Here is a 12161-nt window from a genome sequence, read left to right on the forward strand (position 1 = left end):
TTTATTTTTTAAATGTAATCTATGACACGTGCATGTGGGAGACAACAACTGCCAGCAAATAATTCCTTGTATGGGTCTAGGCACTTAAATAAAGCTGATTCTGATATATATATTTCAGACTGACATCTGCACATTAATAAATGATGATGTAACATTCGGCATCATCACAACTGACACTTGACCAACTCTGAAAGCCTTTTTACACACTCTTAATTCAAACTAGTTCGGCGTGCTCACGAGTGTCCTCCAAAGGCACTGGCTTACTAAGGCACGAATTTTGAGTTTGAGACTCATCGAAGGTGTGAAGCAGAGTGGCGCAGCGGAAGCGTGCTGGGCCCATAACCCAGAGGTCGATGGATCGAAACCATCCTCTGCTATCTGTATATTTTCAAATCGGTATATTTTCAAATCAAACTTAACGTCTCATATTAAAAAAACCTGGAAAAGATAATTCAAATTAGTTTGGTGTGCTCATGAGTGTCCTACAGAGTCCACTTTTCTGATATAAGAAAAAAGAATTATTCGGCTTAAAGACTGAAATCTTTCACTTTTGTTAAATGGATAAGAGGATCGTTTACCCAATTTCTTTAAGTTGTGTTTGTTATTTTGAATAGTCACGTGGAAAAGGCACTGGCCTCCTAAGCCAGGGATTGTGGCAGGGCATGTTGAAAGGATTGTAGTCGCTGGCTCATCAGATAAGTTGTAAAAAGAATAAAAATGATTTTAAAAAGTCTTGGTTCACTTAAAAGAAAAAGAATAAAATTATATCCAAGACTTGTGGAAAGAAGTAAAATGATTTAAAAGCAAATAAAGCGATAAGCAGCAGGAGGAAGCAGAGACACATCTGCACTCTTCAGAAGCAGGAAGCACAATGTCAAATAGCCATTAACTTGGACAGGAGGGTCAGCACCATCATTAATTTCTGTAGGGACACCGTGATTCCAGTGAGGACTGTAAGGCAGGGGTCTTCAACGTTTTTCAGGCCAGGGACCCCCAAACTGATGGAGAGTTGGAGCAGGGACCCCCCTACTATTAATATGGCATACAATTGGGTTTTATATTTAACGGGGCCTAGTGCCGTGTATAAACATAGCTACTCTGTTATTGTACATTCAGTACTAAGCTATTCAAATAATACACAGGTTAATATATTCATGTTTTTATTTTAAACATGTGCAAGGTACAGGGTGGCCGTGCCACTGCCATTTATAAACAAACATCTTGCATACAACACTGAGCTATTCAAATAATCCACAGATTTTAACTTTAAACATGCATGTAGATGGGACAATGAATCCTCAAACCATCTGTGGATGGCACACGTTTGCACACAATTTGTGAGAAAAAAGTGTTTAAAAAAAAAATAAAAAATTTTTTTTTTTTAAATGTTAAAAATCGTCTAATCAACCAAAGATTTTGTGACCCCCCCTGCATTACCTCCGCGGACCCCCTGTTGAAGACCTCTGCTGTAAGGTGCTATCCAAATAATAAACCATGGATCACCAGTGACATCAAAGACCTGAACCAGAAAAAGAGGGCGTTCCAGAATGGGGATGGAGAAAGGCGGAGGAGTGTACAAAAGGAGCTTAAAAAGACGTTACGTCGAGCTAAGGTGGAGTACAAGAAAAAGGTGGAGAGACAGCTGGAGAACAATAACACCAAGGAGGTGTGGAGGGGCATGAGGACCATCACTGGATACAGACTGAAGAACTCTCAGTCTGTAGAACAGGGGTGGCCAACCCGCGGCTCCTGTGCCGTATGCGGAGCTGTGACAAAGTGGGTGAGACCATTTGTCTCATTTATTAATAGCATCTTTAGTTCACCATACTTGTTTGTTTTCAATCATTTTACTATCAGTAATCAGCACTTTACAGATACAGACTATCCCGGATTTGTTTGTGTTTTGTATTATGTTTGGTTATATTTCATAGTTCAACATCTCACAAGTATTGTTAAATTCAATCACAATTTATTGATTTATGTTCCCTTAGAATCAGTTAAATGAACATTTAAGTGTGCTACTCACCATACCCACCATGTGCTCAGAGACAAAGGGAGGAAGTGCTGCAATATTTCTGCTTTTATATTCTGTGAAACTTGATTGGGGGAGGTCATTGGACTAGTCCAAATCAGGAAGGTGACACACATTAGGTTAAGATATTATTTAGGTTTATTTGCACTGCATGAAAAGAGGGATTTGCGGATGTATGTGGCCCCTTACATGTCCGCATACGTTAAGCCCCTGCATTTGCGGTGGTAAAAGTGAAAACTTGGCCCAAATTGTCGCAAATTGACCTGGCAACTGCTCCCCCATGCCCCCCTCCCCTCCCCTCCTTAGGAGAGCCTTTAATATGTAAATGCCAGTGATCAGGTCAGGAGCTGCCACAGTCATTTTCAAGTGTGGTGGGGTGAGGTGAGGTGGGGGGTGGGCAGGCCTGTTTCTACACGTTCACCATCACCTCCAACTCCAGCCAAGTTTGTTGCTGTGTTGTCTTGAAAAAGAAGAGGTGCACGCTGTCTGCTGGTGACAGGTGATGCATATCTGGTTTTTTTTCTCCCAAACACCTCTTTTGTAACCGCTTTTTGTGGGCAAAATTCAAGGATTCAAGGATTCAAAGGTTTATTGTCATGTGTGCAGTTAGAAACGTGTTTCCCTGAACAATGAAATTATTTTCTTTGTTGCCCGCACTGGATGTCCAAATGTATAATAATAAAGATAAGATAAAGATAAAATAAGCATGCAACAGCAATATTCTAAAAGGTTTCTTAAATAAAATAGAAATAAAAATATATAAATCTGGCCTGTATACATAATGTGCAGTAGTGCGCTCAGTGTTTTATTGTGTATGGCTTAATTCGGTGTCACAATGGTCACAATATCGCCGAGGTCTTTTCTTTGTCCTTGCAGAGTCCATTTTTGTGTCAACACAGTGCAAATTGCCAGCTGTGGTCAGACAACATTAAATAGCAAAAGGACGGGAGGTTGTCTCGCGAGTATTCCGTGTAATGACGTATACGCATATGATTGGTGGAGCTTAACGGCTCGCATAAGCTCTCGTTCAATCACGTATGAGAAACATTGTGTCGTGCAGTGTAAACAAAAAGTTTAAGGAGCAGATCTGGCGGCAGAAAGACAGACAGAAAGGCAGACAGAGTCCCGTACTGTGAAAACTGCCCTGGTTTGTGGCTGGAAGACTACTAGCTTTCAACTCCCCAGAAACTCTCTGCGGGTCTACAGGTTTGTGTGTTTTTTTTCTACTTGCACATGACCATTTGATTGTTTAATTTTAGTCTTGTTGACACTGTACAGCACTTGGGACAGTTCTCGCTGATTTTAAATGTGCTGTATATTAAACTTACTTACTCACTTGCTTACAGGCAGATAAAATGAAAGTCCTGTTGAATGCTATGACCGAGATTCGCTAGGTTGGAGGTAAGATGGCCGTCGAGAACGGACTGGAGTTACATTCCAGAGAAGTTGAAGAGCGCACCCCCAAGAGAAGGCGGATACAGAATCCGAATACCGCGGTAAGAGTAGGTTATTGACTGTGGCTTTAGGCTAAACTCAACTTAATTGTGTCCATCACGTGAAAACCAGTGTGAGTTGCTTTATTTAAAAAAAAATGAATTTCGTGTTTTCATTTTATAGGAAGCAGCTCGCCGCCTGCATAACTCACCGTGGCATTATAATCCAGGTCAAGGGTAAGAATAAGTGAATGTTCTCCCAATATCTAGTTGAGTTGGACCCGATGTTACGTTAATGCAGGTTTTTTTATTAACCATAGGCCTGTTGTTTTTACAGGCTACTGTCACCTCACAATATGGATGTAACGAGTCGCTTGAAGGAGGCGGTGTCAAACAGTCCGAACTTCAGAGAGGCAGACGGGGACACTATCGAGGGTGAGCGGCGCTGGCTTTTACCACGGCTGGCACTGATACTTTTAAGCACTGGTCATATTATTCATTCCTCTTGTTTTTTTTTTAGCTGCGTGACGGACCTGTGTGCTGTGCTACAGGCGCGTCTTGAAGCCAACCCGAAATACTCCCAGTCTCACCACAGAAGAGTGAAAGAGAGTAAGAACATATACGCTGTCAATATGACTTTTGTTACTTTATAGACAAGTTGTCAATATGCTGTGCATGGATAGACTATGTTTTGATTATTTATTGGTTATTCCAACAGCTCCCAGAAGCCAGCTTCTGATCCAGGATGAGGACGTCTGACAACTCCGCAGACTCTGCAGGGACCGGAGGAATGCGAAGAATGCGGATTCCTAACGGCGGCGTTTAGGCTTATTGTGTATATTGTAGGCTACAGCAGTGTGTGTATATAGTTTTCAATTCTTTATTATCAACATGGTTCTTATTACAATGTAAGCTATGTACATTGTGTGGTGTGGCAATAAAAGTGCTTTAAAAAAAAAAGTTTTCTTTTTCATTCTCAATAGATTCACGTCATTCATGCCTGCATTAGCCTAGTCATAGCGCAGCTTATAAGAATGACGTGAATATATGAAGTACACAAACATCCCAGGAATATTAGTAATCATAATCACAATTATTAATCATAATTGCTGAATGATATGCCCATATAAAGTATGCATATATTAACCTTATTGGCCAATGGGCGGTCAGCTTTACAAGAGCTTTTTCATGTAATCACGTGCCTTTTTTGTCCAATACCAGCGAGGCCAGTGAGAGGTCCAGGCACTCTCACAGCGGGGTGCTAATCGCTGGGCCATTAGCACCCCGCTGTGAGAGCCCGCCGCAAGTTGGGTTCGTTTCCGACGATTTTGTCGCTCAACAAACTTAAAGTTTGTCTGCCTGCAAGCGCCCAGGTGCGTCCAAAAATTAGGCAAATTCGCGGAAGTTCACTGCCGTCCACAGTGACACAAATCCCTCTTTTCGTGCAGTGTTGGTATTTCCTTTTCTATGGTTAACATGTTGATGAAGACGTAAAACAGGCATGAGTGTTTTTACTGTAATGTGAATGAATTGTGACATGTGGAAAACTGACATGGTGAAGTTAAAAGCCAGTGGATTCACCTCCTCTGTTGGTACAACCAAGGAGGCATTGCCCAGTGAGGTGAAGCTATTTAAGCAGTGGCCTTTAGTCTGTCTGGGAGGAGGAAAGGGAGTGCAACTATTGTGCTGATCGGGTGTAGCAATGTACATTTGATTTAATTTCTTTTTTGTTTTGTTTAGTTTAGTTCTAAGTTGAGTTTTATTTAGTTCAACTAAGATAACTGTTCAGTTATATTTTTTGTTGTAAATATTTTTGCTACACGTGAAACAGGCACCTGTAAATAAACACCTTGGGGTGATTTTTGGACAAACTGCCGTGATTCTGCCTCCTACTTATGCCGCTCTGGTCAGCTTCCCAACAGGATCTTTGTCTGGTTTCATGCGGCTCTTACATTCATATCAAAATTTTTTTTTTTTCCCGCTTCGTTTGAGTTCAATACGGCAACGGTCTCCAACCTTTTTTGCTCGATGGACCGGTTTAATGTTAGATAATGTTTTCACAGACCGGCCTTTCAGGTGTGGCGGATAAACACTGCAAAATAAAATAATACAACTAACACAGACTCTGTGGTATTTAGTAAATATAATAATAAACTTGAATCCACTGTGTACTTGTATGTAACTTTATTAGCAGCGTCCTCCTGACGTAACATCCTCTCTGCCTCCTAACGCTCTCTGGTCGCTTTGGTAACTCTTAAACATGTCTTCAAAATGCAGCTTTCTTTTTCTAGGTGGTCACAGCCTCTTCTTCTGTCTCTTCACTGGGAAGCTTTCCAAACACGCCTGTTTTTGACTCATTTTGCTCGGTTCGTGGATTTAATATCAGCGTTGATGCGTCACGTGACCGAGACGAGAGTTAAGAACAGACGGATGGAACGGAGAGAATTCGGTCATTTTTCAAAAAATAATGCGGCTCTTTGTGGTAACACAGTAAAAAATGTGGCTCTTTGTCTCTGACCGGTTGGCCACCCCTGCTGTAGAAGGTGATGTGGACAGAGCCAATACTTTCAACCATTATTACAACAGGTTTGACAGTGTGGCTTTTCCCTCCTCTGCTGCTGCTCCCTCCACCCCGACCACTACAGCTGCTTCCTCCATACTGCTTCCACTGCCCTGCTGTACTTCCACCTCAATGGCAACCTGCATCGCCAAGCCTCCTCCTCCGCCTGACTGCACCTCTACCTCTGCTGTCACCAACAAGCTTCTTCTGTCCAGCTGTACCTCCACCTCTGCAGCAACTTCCACCGCCTGGTCTCCTAAGCCAAGCTACACCTCCACCTGTGCGGCAGCTTCCACCTCCAGGCATTCTGAGCCCAGCTGCATCTCCATCTCTATGGTTGATAGCAACATCACTCCTGTCGCCATCCCTCCGCTACAACCTCTGTGTCTAACGATAGAGGAGGTTGGAGCTGAGCTCAGTAGACTTAAGTCAGGGAGGGCTTCAGGCCCAGATGGAGTCTGTCCAAGGCTTCTGAGGGACTGTGCTGGTCAACTAGCAGTCCCTCTTCAGAGGCTCTTCAATATGTGCATTCAGATGGAAAAAGTCCCAGTACTGTGGAAAACTTCTTGTCTCATACCAAATTAGGGCAACCGGTGGAGCTGAATGACTACAGACCGGTGGCTCTGACATCTCATATCATGAAGACCTTGGAGAGACTCCTTGTTCGTCGCATGAGATTGCAGGTTGCTGAGGCTCTTGACCTCCTCCAGTTTGCCTACCAGAAACACATAGGAGTGGAAGACGCGATTCTGTACATGTTGCATCGAGCATATGCTTATCTGGATGTGCCTGGTTCATATGTGAGAATCATGTTCTTTGACTTCTCCAGTGCCTTCAACACCATACAGCCTCCCATACTGAAAGACAAGCTGCTCGGTATGGGTGTGGCCCCCTCCCTGACATCATGGATTATAGACTATTTGTCTGCCAGACCACAGTATGTCAGGATGGGGAGATGTGTTTCTGGAACACTGGAATGCAGTACTGGGGCTCCGCAGGGTACTGTTTTGGCTCCTTTTCTTTTCACCCTGTACACATCGGATTTCAGGTACAACTCAGAGTCCTGCCACATTCAGAAGTATTCTGATGATACGGCTGTTGTGGTATGTGTGCGCGGTGGACAGGAGAAGGAGTACAGGGACCTTGTGGAGGCCTTTACTGACTGGAGCAAAAAGAACTGTTTGCTCCTGAACATCACCAAGACCAAAGAGCTGGTGGTGGACTTCAGGAGATCTAAAACTCCATACCAGTGAGTCTGCATTGATGGAGGGGAGATAGAGACTGTTCAGACCTGCAGATATCTGGGGGTGGTGCTGGATAATAAACTGGAGTGGTCTGCCAACATAGACGCAGTGTACAGGAGGGGCCAGAGCCGTCTCTTTTTCCTGAGACGGCTCAGGTCCTTCAATGTCTGCAGTGATATGATGTGCATGTTTTATCACACTATCATTGAGAGTGCACTGTTCTATGCTGCTGTCTGCTGGGGGAGTTGCACTACAGACAGAAACTGTAGGCGCCTGGACAAACTGGTGAAAAATGCTGGTTCTGTTGTAGGCAGAAGGCTGTACTCTCTCAGTGCTGTGGTGGAGAAACGGATGAGGAGGAAGTTAGATTCTGTGATGGAGAATAATAAACATCCTCTCCACAGCATCCTGACAGGACAGAGGAGCAGCTGCAGTGAGAGGCTCATCTCTCTGCGCAGCAGGACTGAGAGGTTCAGGAGGTCCTTTGTTCCCACAGCCATAAGGCTTTATAACAGTGACTGCTGAGTTCTTCTCAAATTGATTGATTGATTTTTATTTATTTGTTTATTTTGGCATTTCGTCATTTATTATTATTTAGTTAGTAGTAGTATTATTATTGTTGTTTTATTGTTGTTAATTCAATCATTTTAAATATTTAAAAAAAAATGTTGAGCTACTTGACGAATTTGAATTTCCCCCATTGGGGGATAAATAAAGTATTTTTCTATTCTATCTCAGGGCACTTCAGTAATAAAGTCCAATTCAGGCCAATTGGAGTTCAATTCATTATAATTATAATCCAATTAATCCAATTCATTCATACAGAGCAATTCAAAAACTATTTCCTCGCTAAGGAAACCAACAGATGGCACCGAACTTGCACTATTTCTAATTAGATATAACTTTTTAATAGTTCTAAGATCATATCTTTCTGGCTTTATTTGCATTTTACAAAGAGTCCCGAGTAATTATGAAAGTGGGGTTTTAATTTGAAGAAAAAGCCTCAAAATAAAGTGATTTTTAGGAGTATGCAGGGATTCATTTCCATCTAATGAACAGGTCAGTTATATTAAACAGTGGGCCGTGTGAGCAGCAATCAGGGGAGTAAGCAGTTCACAGATCATAGACAGAGGCAACCGTCCAACTATTCAAAGCTTTTAAATGAGTAATAAAATCTGACAGGTAACCAGGGAAGGAAGGACAAGAGGCAGGCAGGTGGTCAACCACTTTGTGGCCTGGTGTGGGAATAATCACCTCAGCTGCTGATTTTAGGAGGAGCACGAATAAGCCAAACAGCGTCTCCATCCCAGGAGAAGAGGTGGCTGAGGAACACCTGGGAGTTTACCTGGGCAGCAGACTGTACTGGATATGCAACACTGAAGCTGTCTTAAAAAAGGACTGACCAGACTGTACTTATGAAGGAAATTTAGATCTTTCAGTGTCTGCACCAAGATGCTGCATATCTTTCCTAAGTGTGTGGTGCAGAGTGCATCTTTCTTCTGCTGTGGCAGCAGCGTCATAGCCAGCGACTCAAAGAAACTCAGCAAACTGCTAAAGAAGGCTGGCTCTGACCTGGGGACTGCTTTGGAGCTGTGTTTGATGAGCACTCACTTCACCGACTGCTCCATTCAACATCCACCTGGAAACGCTCGGTAGCCTACCTGTACCTGCCTCAGTCTCCAGCTCCTGTCTCCGTCTGCTTCAAGAGGAATGAACTCTTAAATCTGGCTTTCCTTGTTTACCATGTGGAAAGAAATCAGTTAATCAATCATTTTTAAACTTGTTGGCTTTTGGGCCCTGGAGTCTGGTATCATGACACTAAATTAAACCCTCTGTAACCTTAAAGCAGAACTCTGTCACCTTAAGGAGAAAGTTGTCTTTGCTTAAAGGTTTGAGCAAATACAACTTGTAGGTTCTTGCTGCTCCCTCTCCTCTGTGCTTCAGCTCTGATTCCCTGGACTCTCCCTGCAGAGGCCACCACATTCCCCCACTGTAGAGGTGGCAGTCACTGCTCTGCTTTGAGCTTCAAAGCTGCATATCACACAAGGATGTAATAAAAGACATGTTAGATCTGTTACTGTGCTCCCAGAGAAAGAGGGAGATATTCTTTTTACTGGTTTATATGATGGCTTTTATCATTTTGCTGCCATTTGAAAGCTTTAGGCTGTTTTCTCTTAATGCCTTATGTCCAGCACTTCAAACGGCCTGCAGGTGTGAAACATGGCGTATCAACAAAGTTGCCAACTTGAGTTGCATATACAACCATTTCTGCTGCTGGAGATGTATCTGGGTAATATCCAAGAGGCAGGCTGGTGTATAAAAGAAAATGAAACCTCCTACAAGATCAGTCATTGTGACATTCTTTTTGTTGGATAACGTCCAGTGATTTGAACCTTTTGTAATTCAGTCTATTGTAAACATTTGTGAAACAAATGATGGCAAGAAATTTGACTTTCAAGCAGTTCAGAGGCCTTGAGGCTAAAGATAATAAAGTCAAGTTCAACAGCCAAACAGGGAGTGGTGTTGTTCAGCCTTTATGTGGTGGAAGAGCCAAACTGAGGCCATCACAGACCCTCTCCTGGACCCCCTGCAGTTCGCCCGGTGCTGATGGTCCGGGAGTCTGAGACCTGTTTTCCCAGCCTCACGTGCTGCCTCCTGTCAGACAGGAAGTCTGATGGAAGAGTCATGGACAGTTAGAGATGGTGCTCTCACCTCTGAGCTTTGCTCTGGCTCTCATGTTCCCCACACAGAGAGGTTTTAGTGTCCTCACACTGATCCATGCTGCTGAACTCACATCAGCTCACACACACTTTCTACCTTCATCTGCACATCAGCTGCAGCACGGTGACGCCCCTCAGTATATTTCAGATTAGTTAAAGCTGTTCTCTTCATCGTGGAGCCTTTGGTGCTGTAACCAGAGATTATTGGTGGTTACACACATGGTTAAAACCCTTCCCTTTTTATCATAATTACATTAATTATGTTGATTTCTCAGAAAGTTGATAAAGTTAAACTGTAGAGTCTGAGGCAGAGGAAGCTGCTGGAGTTCTACCATCAGCTCAGTAGATGGAGGCATGGAGCTGCAGCCCAGCACACAGCATGATTCTGAGGATGATGAAGCAGCAGCTCCTGGAAGCTTCAGTCAGTTCAACATTTTGAACTCTTACGCTCTTAGTTTTTAGAAGAATTATTTAACAGGAAATGCAAACAATGAGAGATGTTAGATCTCAGCTTTGAGGTGTGTTACGGTCCCTGACCTCCAGGGGGGGAGCTCTCTTCATGAGACACCTTTTCTTACCCTTTCCTGTGTTTCAGGCCTACCTTGCTGCCACAGGTGTTTGGTGTTACATCTCGTCAGCTGCTCCATAAAGAGCTTCACCTCAAATGTGCCAAGCCCCTTCATTTTTCCTCTGGGCCTTGATCTGGTGTGATCTTGATTGTGTATCGTGCTTTGAAAAGGTGTACAGTAGTTTGGTATTTGCTAGTGATGGCAAAACGAGGCTTTTTGAAGCATTGAATCATTTTGAACCATTGTGTCATAAAGTGGTTCACTACCCGAAGCTTCATTCAATTCCCTTGGGTGACATCTACTGGCGTAGCGATTGTTGCACCATATGAAGCCCTGCGAATGTGATGCATATAATAACACTATAATAACATTCATGTGTGTGTGTGTGTTGTACATATGGGTTTGTAGTACCTCATTAAAGATTGATTAATTTACCCATGAAATAATAATTTGCCCTCTCCGGGTCGGGAATGAGATCCTTCCCCAAGTGGAGGAGTTCAAGTATCTCGGGGTCTTGTTCACGAGTGAGGGACGAATGGAGCAGGAGATTGACAGACGGATCGGTGCGCCATCAGCTGAGCCAGAAGGAGAAGCTCTCGATTTACCGGTCAATCTATGTTCCTACCCTCACCTATGGTCACGAGCTGTGGGTAGTGACGAAAGAACGAGATTGCGAATACAACCGGCCGAAATGAGTTTCCTCCGCAGGGCTCTCCCTTAGAGATAGGGTGAGAAGCTCGGTCATCCGGGAGGGGCTCGGAGTAGAACCGCTGCTCCTCCACATCGAGAGGAGTCAGATGAGGTGGCTCGGGCATCTGGTTAGGATGCCTCCTGGACGCCTCCCTGGTGAGGTGTTCCGGGCCCGTCCCACTGGGAGGAGGCCCCGGGGAAGACCCAGGACACGTTGGATCTCGGCTGGCCTGGGAACGCCTGGGAACGCCTGGGGGTCCCCCCAGAAGAGCTGGAGGAAGTGGCCGGGGACAGGGACGTCTGGGTTTCTCTGCTTAGGTGCTGTTTACACATACCCGGGTATTTTGATAAACGAAGACCTTTCCCTTCGTTTGTGCCTTTCGTTTATACACAAACAGAGTTTTTTCCTCCGAAAACGAGGCATAAAAAAACTCCGGCAAAAGTGGAGATTTTTTAAAAACTCCGTTTAGCGTTTGTGTATAAACTGGTTGAAAGAGACAAAAACGGAGTTTTGGGCAATATCCGCGGTAAAAGACCGACGTCCATTGTTTATCTGGCAAGCATGGAGGTACAAGTAATAGCAGCATTTCTGTTTTTAAGAGCTATACTCGCTTGTGTGCTTTTGAAAATTAAAGTCATACAGTGTATAGACCCGGACGGACTGCTATGTAGTGGGAAAATTTTGAAAATGGCCTTGTTGTCCTGGAGGAATGGAGGGAAAATTTCAGGATGTCACGATTCTCACTCCTTTCCATTGCAGAAATGCTCTATGTCTGCCACCGTCAGGCTTGGCGTAATTTAACAGCTCTTGATAGCGTATTTATGCTGATCAATATAGACGTGTTTTTTTTTTTAAAACCGGGGTATAATTTGGCAGCTCGTTCATGCTCGAACTATTTTCTTAGCGGTGGCG

The 12161-nt window shown here is 43.7% G+C and overlaps 1 long non-coding RNA gene and 1 other non-coding gene across 2 annotated transcripts; both read left to right on the forward strand.

The window, feature by feature from the left end:
- The first annotated feature begins 305 nt into the window (after positions 1–305).
- trnam-cau (transfer RNA methionine (anticodon CAU)) lies at positions 306–377 on the forward strand. The gene has a single exon. It is a non-coding gene; the product is annotated as a tRNA-Met (tRNA).
- A 3477-nt stretch (positions 378–3854) lies between these two features.
- LOC142385839 (uncharacterized) lies at positions 3855–4391 on the forward strand. Its single transcript, XR_012770236.1, has 3 exons — positions 3855–3900; positions 3986–4074; positions 4191–4391. It is a non-coding gene; the product is annotated as an uncharacterized LOC142385839 (long non-coding RNA).
- The last annotated feature ends 7770 nt before the right edge of the window (positions 4392–12161 follow it).

This window comes from Odontesthes bonariensis, chromosome 8 (genome assembly GCF_027942865.1).
Source record: "Odontesthes bonariensis isolate fOdoBon6 chromosome 8, fOdoBon6.hap1, whole genome shotgun sequence".
Classification (NCBI taxonomy): domain Eukaryota; kingdom Metazoa; phylum Chordata; class Actinopteri; order Atheriniformes; family Atherinopsidae; genus Odontesthes; species Odontesthes bonariensis.